A 7906-nucleotide genomic window follows, 5' to 3' on the forward strand; every position below is an offset into this window, starting at 1 on the left:
GCTCTTCATGTTTTTTAACACCATTTCATGCTCCTCCTATTTTTCAGACCGTTTCATGCCCCTCATATTTTTGACACCTTTTGAACCTCTTCATATATTTCACACCTTTTCAGGCTCTTCATGTTCTTTAACACCGCTTCATGCTCCGACTATTTTTCAGACCGTTTCCTGCTCCTCATATTTTTCACATCTTTTGAAGCTTGACATAATTTCACAGCTTTTCAGGCTCTTCATGTTTTTGAATACCGCTTCATGCTCCTCTTATTTTTCAGACCTTTTCATGCTCCTTATATTTTTGACACCTTTTGAAGCTATTCATATTTTTCACACCTTTTCTGGCTCTTCATATTTTTGAATACCGCTTCATGCTCCTCCTATTTTTCAGACCGTTTCATGCTCCTCATATATATGACAACTTTTGAAGCTCTTCATATTTTTCACACCTTTTCAGGCTCTTCATGTTTTTGAACACCGCTTCATGCTCCTCCTATTTTTCAGACCATTCATGCTCCTCATATTTTTGACAACCTTTGAAGCACTTCATATTTTTCACATCTTTTCTGGCTCTTCATGTTTTTGAACTCCGTTTCTTGCTCCTCCAATATTTCAGACCGTTTCATTCTCCTCATGTTTTTGACACCTTTTGAAGCTCTTCATATTTTTCACACATTTTCAGGCTCTTCATGTTTTTCAACACCGCTTCATGCTCCTCCTATTTTTCAGACAGTTTCATGCTCCTCATATTTTTCACACCTTTTGAAGCTTGACATAATTGCACACCTTTTCAGGCTCTTCATGTTCTTTATCACCGCTTCATGCTCCTACTATTTTTCAGACCGTTTCCTGCTCCTCATATTTTTCGCACCTTTTGAAGCTTGACATAATTTCTCAGCTCCTCAGGCTCTTCATGTTTTTGAATACCGCTTCATGCTCCTCCTATTTTTCAGAACGTTTCATGCTCCTCATATATACGACACCTTTTGAAGCTCTTCATATTTTTCACACCTTTTCAGGCTCTTCATGTTTTTGAACTCCGTTTCTTGCTCCTCCGATATTTCAGACCGTTTCATGCTCCTGATATTTTTGACACCTTTTGAAGCTCTTCATATATTTCACACCATTTCAGGCTCTTCATGTTTTTTAACACCGCTTTATACTCCTCCTATTTTTCAGACCGTTTCATGCTCCTCATATTTTTCACATCTTTTGAAGCTTGTCATAATTTCACAGCTTTTCAGGCACATCCTGTTTTTCAACACCGATTAATGCTCCTCCTATTTTTCAGACCTTTTCATGCTCCTCATATTTTTGACACCTTTTGAAGCTCTTCATGTTTTTCTCACCTCTTCAGTCTCTTCATGTATTTCAACACCGCTTCATGTTCCTACTATTTTTCAGACCGTTTCATGATCCTCATATTTTTGACACCTTTTGAAGCTCTTCATATTTTTCACACCTTTTAAGGCTCTTCATGTTTTTGAACACCGCTTCATGCTCCTCCTATTTTTCAGACCGTTTCATGCTCCTCATATTTTTGACACCTTTTGAAGCTCTTCATATTTTTCACACCTTTTCAGGCTCTCCATATTTTTGAACACCGCTTCATGCTCCTCCTATTTTTGAGACCGTTTCATGCTCCTCATATTTTTGACACCTTTTGAAGCTCTTAATATTTGTCACACCTTTTCAGGCTCTTCATGTTTTTGAACATCGCTTTATCCTCCTCCTATTTTTCAGACCATTCCCTGCTCTTCATATTTTTCAAACCTTTTGAAGCTCTTCATATTTTTCACACCTTTTCAGGCTCTTCATATTTTTAAACACCGCTTCATGCTCCTTCTTTTTTTCAGACCGTTTCATGTTCCTCATATTTTTGACACTTTTTGAAGCTCTTCATATTTTTCATACCTTTTCAGGCTCTCCATATTTTTGAACACCGCTTCATGCTCCTCCTATTTTTGAGACCGTTTCATGCTCCTCATATTTTTGACAATTTTTGAAGCTCTTCATATTTGTCACACCTTTTCAGGCTCTTCATGTATTTGAACTCGGCCTTATCTTCCTCCTATTTTTCAGACCGTTCCATGCTCTTCATATTTTTCAAACTTTTTGAAGCTCTTCATATTTTTCACACTTTTTCAGGCTCTTCATGTTTTTAAACACCGCTTCATGCTCTTCCTATTTTTTAGACCGTTTCATGCTCCTCATATTTTTCACACCTTTTGAAGCTCTTCATATTTTTCACACCTTTTCTGGCTCTTCATGTTTTTGAACACAGCTTCATGCTCCTCCTATTTTTCAGACCATTTCATGCTCGTCATATTTTTCACACCTTTTAAAGCTCTTCATATTTTTCACACCTTTTCAGGCTCTTCATGTTTTCAGCACCAGTTCATGCTCCTCCTATTTTTCAGACCGTTTCATGCTGCTCAAGTTTTTTACACCTTTTGAAGCTCTTCATATTTTTCACTCCTTTTCAGGCTCTTCATGTTTTTGAACACAGCTTCCTGCTCCTCCTATTTTTCAGATCATTTCATGCTCCTCCTATTTTCCGACCGTTTCTTGCTCCTCATATTTTTGACACTTTTTGAAGCTCTTCATATTTTTCACACCTTTTCTGGCTCTTCATGTTTTTGAACACAGCTTCATGCTCCTCCTATTTTTCAGACCGTTTCATGCTCGTCATATTTTTCACACCTTTTAAAGCTCTTCATATTTTTCACACCTTTTCAGGCTCTTCATGTTTTCAGCACCAGTTCATGCTCCTCCTATTTTTCAGACCGTTTCATGCTCATCTCACTTTTTACACCTTTTGAAGCTCTTCATATTTTACACACCTTTTCAGGCTCTTCATGTTTTTCAACACAGCTTCATGCTCCTCCTATTTTTCAGACCGTTTCATTCTCCTCAAGTTTTTGACACCTGTTGAAGCTCTTCACATTTTTCACACCATTTCAGGCTCTTCACGATTTTCAACACCGCTTCATGATCCTCCTATTTTTCAGACCGTTTCATGCTCTTCTTATTTTTCAGACCGTTTCATGCTCCTCCTATTTTTCAGACCGTATCATTCTCCTCATATATTTGACACATTTTGAAGCTCCTCCTATTTTTCCACACCTTTTCCGGCTCTTCATGTTTCTCCACGCCGTTTAATGCTCCTCCTATTTTTCAGACCGTTTCATGCTCATCTAATTTTTGACACCTTTTGAAGCTCTTCATATTTTTCACACCTTTTCAGGCTCTTCATATTTTTCGCACCTTTTCAGTCTCTTCATGTTGTTGAACACAGCTTCATGCTGTTCCTATTTTTCAGACCGTTTAATGCTCCTCATAATTTTGACACCTTTTGAAGCTCTTCATATTTTTCACACCTTTTCAGGCTCTTCATATTTTTCACACATTTTCAGGCTCTTCATGTTTTTCAACACCGCTTCTTGCTCCTCGTATTTTTCAGACCGTTTCATGCTCCTCATATTTTGACACGTTTTGACGCTCTTCATATTTTTCACACCTTTTTAGGCTCTTTATGTTTTTGAACACCGCTTCATGCTCCTCCTATTTTTCAGACCGTTTCATGCTCCTCATATTTTGACACGTTTTGACGCTCTTCATATTTTTCACACCTTTTCAGGCTCTTCATGTTTTTCAACACCGCTTCATGCTCCTGCTATTTTTCAGACCGTTTCATACTCCTCATATTTTTGACATTTTTTAAGGCTCTTCATATTTTTCACACCTTTTCAGGCTCTTCATGTTTTTGAACACGGTTTCATGATCCTCCTATTTTTCAGAATGTTTCATGCTCCTCATATTTTTGGCACCTTTAAACCTCTTCATATTTTTCACACCTTTTCAGGCTCTTCATGTTTTTCAACACCGGTTCATGCTCCTCCTCTTTTTCAGAAAGTTTCATGCTCCTCATATTTTTGAAACCTTTTGAAGCTCTTCATATTTTTCTCGCATTTTCAGGCTCTTCCTGTTTTTCAACACCATTTCATGCTCCTCTTATTTTTCAGACCGTTTCATGTTGCTCCTATTTTTCACACATCTTGAAGCTCTTTATATTTGTCACACCTTTTCAGGCTCTTCATGTTTTTTAACACCGCTTCATGCTCCTCCTATTTTTGAGATGGTTTCATGGTCCTCATATTTTTCACACCTTTTGAAGCTCTTCATATTTTTCGCACCTTCTCAGTCGCTTCATGTATTTGAGCACAGATTCATGTTCCTCCTATTTTTCAGACCGTTTCATGCTCCTCATATTTTTCACACATCTTGAAGCTCTTTATATTTGTCACACCTTTTCAGGCTCTTCATGTTTTTTAACACCGCTTCATGCTCCTCCTATTTTTGAGATCCTTTCATGGTCCTCATATTTTTCACACCTTTTGAAGCTCTGCATATTTTTCGCACCTTCTCAGGCGCTTCATGTATTTGAGCACAGATTCATGTTCCTCCTATTTTTCAGACCGTTTCATGCTCCTCATATTTTTCACACATCTTGAAGCTCTTTATATTTGTCACACCTTTTCAGGCTCTTCATGTTTTTTAACACCGCTTCATGCTCCTCCTATTTTTGAGATCGTTTCATGGTCCTCATATTTTTCACACCTTTTGAAGCTCTTCATATTTTTCGCACCTTCTCAGGAACTTCATGTATTTGAGCACAGATTCATGTTCCTCCTATTTTTCAGACCGTTTCATGCTCCTCATATTTTTGACACCTTTTGAAGCTCTTCATTTTTTTCACACCTTTTCAGGCTCTTCATGTTTTTCAACACCGCTTCATGCTCCTCCTATTTTTGAGACCGTTTCATGCTCTTCATATTTTTGACACCTTTTGAAGCTCTTCATAGTTTTCACACCTTTTCATGCTCTTCATGTTTTTCACACCGTTTCATGCTCCTCCTATTTTTCAGACCGTTACATGCTCCTCATATTTTTCACACGTTTTGAAGCTCTTTATATTTGTCACACCTTTTCAGGCTCTTCTTGTTTTGAACACCGCTTCATGCTCCTCCTATATTTCAGACCGTTTCATGCTCCTCCTATTTTTCAGACTGTTTCATGCACATTTTATTATTGACACCTTTTGAAGCTTTTCATTTTTTTCACACCTTTTCAGGCTCTTCATGTTTTTCAACACCGCTTCATGCTCCTCCTATTTTTGAGATGGTTTCATGGTCCTCATATTTTTCACACCCTTTGAAGCTCTTCTTATATTTCACCCCTTTTCAGACTCTTCATGTTTTCGAACACCACTTCAAGTTCCTCCTATTTTTGCGACCGTTTCATGCTCTTCATTTTTTTGACACCTTTTGAAGCTCTTCATATTTTTCACATTTTTGAAGCTATTCAAATTTTTCACACGTTTTAAGGCTCTTCATGCTTTTGAACACCGCTTCATGCTCCTGCTATTTTTCACAAAGTTTCACACTCCTCATATTTTTGACACGTTTTGAGGCTACTCATATTTTTCACACCTTTTCAGGCTCTTCATGTTTTTGAACACCGTTTCATGATCCTCCTATTTTTCAGAACGTTTCATGCTCCTCATATTCTTGACACCTTTTAAATTTCTTCATATTTTTCACACCTTTAAAGGCTCTTCATGTTTTGAACACCGTTTCATGCTCCTCCTATTTTCAGACCGTTTCATGCTCTTCATTTTTTTGACACCTTTTGAAGCTCTTCATATTTTTCACACCTTTTGAAGCTCTTCATATATTTCACACCTTTTCAAGCTCTTCATGTTTTTGAACACCGCTTCATGCTCCTCCTATTTTTCAGACCGTTTCATGCTCTTCATTTTTTTGTCACCTTTTGAAGCTCCTCATATTTTTCACACCTTTGAAGCTCTTCGTATATTTCACACCTTTTCAGGCTCTTCATGTTTTTCAACACCACTTCATGCTCCTCCTATTTTTCAGACCGTTTCATGCTCATCTAATTTTTGACACCTTTTGAAGCTCCTCATATATTTCACACCTTTTGAAGCTCTTCATATTTTTCACATTTTTGAAGCTCTTCATATTTTTCACACGTTTTCAGGCTCTTCATGATTTTGAACACCACTTCATGCACCTCCTATTTTTCAGACAATTTCATGATCCTCATGTATTTCACACCTTTTGAAGCTCTTCTTATTTTTCACACCTTTTCAGGCTCTTCGTGATTTTCAAACCCGTTTCATGCTCGTCCTATTTTTCAGACCGTATCATGCTCCTCATATTTTTGACCTCTTTTGAAGCTCCTAATATTTTTCACACCTTTTGAAGCTCTTCATATATTTCACACTTTTTCAGGCTCTTCATGTTTTTCAAGACCACTTCATGTTAGTCCTATTTTTCAGACCGTTTCATGCTCATCTTATTTTTGACAGCTTTTGAAGCTCTTCATATTTTTCACACCTTTTGAAGCTCTTCATATATTTCACACCTTTTCAGGCTCTTCATGTTTATGAACATCGCTTCATGCTCCTCCTATAATTCAGACGGTTTCATGCTCCTCATGTATTTCACTCCTTTTGAAGCTCTTCATATTTTACACACCTTTTCAGGCTCTTCATGATTTTCAACCCCACTTCATGCTGCTCTTATTTTTCAGACCGTTTCATGTTCCTCATATTTTTGACACCTTTTGAAGCTCTTCATATTTTCTACACCTTTTCATGCTCTTCATGTTTTTCAACACGGCTTCATGCTCCTCTTATTTTTCAGAGCATTTCTTGCTCCTCATATTTTTCACAGCTTTTGAAGCTCTTCATATTTTTCACACCTTTTCAGGCTCGTCATGTTTTTCAACACCACGTCATGCTCCTCCTATATTTCAGACCCTTTCATGCTCCTCATATTTTTGACACCTTTTGAAGCTCTTCATATTTTTCACACCGTTTCAGGCTCCTCCTGTTTTTGAACACCGTTTCATGCTCCTCCTATTTTTCAGACCGTTTCATGCTCCTCATATTTTTGACACCTATTGAAGCTCTTCATATTTTTCACACCTTTTCAGGCTCTTCAAGTTTTTGAACAATGCTACAATGCTCCTCCTATTTTTCAGACCGTTTCATGCTCCTCCCATTTTTGACACCTTTGAAGCTCTTCATATTTTTCACAACTTTTCAGGCTCTTCATGTTTTTCAACACCGCTTCATGATCCTCCAATTTTTCAGACCGTTTCAAGCTCCTCATATTTTTGACACCTTTTGAATCTATTCATATATTTTACACCTTTTCAGGCTCTTCATGTTTTTCAACACCACTTCATGTTTGTCCTATTTTTCAGACCGTTTCATGCTCATCTTATTTTTGACAGCTTTTGAAGCTCTTCATATTTTTCACACCTTTTGAAGCTCTTCATATATTTCACACCTTTTCAGGCTCTTCATGTTTATGAACATCGCTTCATGCTCCTCCTATAATTCAGACGGTTTCATGCTCCTCATGTATTTCACTCCTTTTGAAGCTCTTCATATTTTACACACCTTTTCAGGCTCTTCATGATTTTCAACCCCACTTCATGCTGCTCTTATTTTTCAGACCGTTTCATGTTCCTCATATTTTTGACACCTTTTGAAGCTCTTCATATTTTCTACACCTTTTCATGCTCTTCATGTTTTTCAACACGGCTTCATGCTCCTCTTATTTTTCAGAGCATTTCTTGCTCCTCATATTTTTCACAGCTTTTGAAGCTCTTCATATTTTTCACACCTTTTCAGGCTCGTCATGTTTTTCAACACCACGTCATGCTCCTCCTATATTTCAGACCCTTTCATGCTCCTCATATTTTTGACACCTTTTGAAGCTCTTCATATTTTTCACACCGTTTCAGGCTCCTCCTGTTTTTGAACACCGTTTCATGCTCCTCCTATTTTTCAGACCGTTTCATGCTCCTCATATTTTTG

This window comes from Dama dama, unplaced genomic scaffold (assembly GCF_033118175.1).
Source record: "Dama dama isolate Ldn47 unplaced genomic scaffold, ASM3311817v1 ptg000088l, whole genome shotgun sequence".
Taxonomy (NCBI): Eukaryota; Metazoa; Chordata; class Mammalia; order Artiodactyla; family Cervidae; genus Dama; species Dama dama.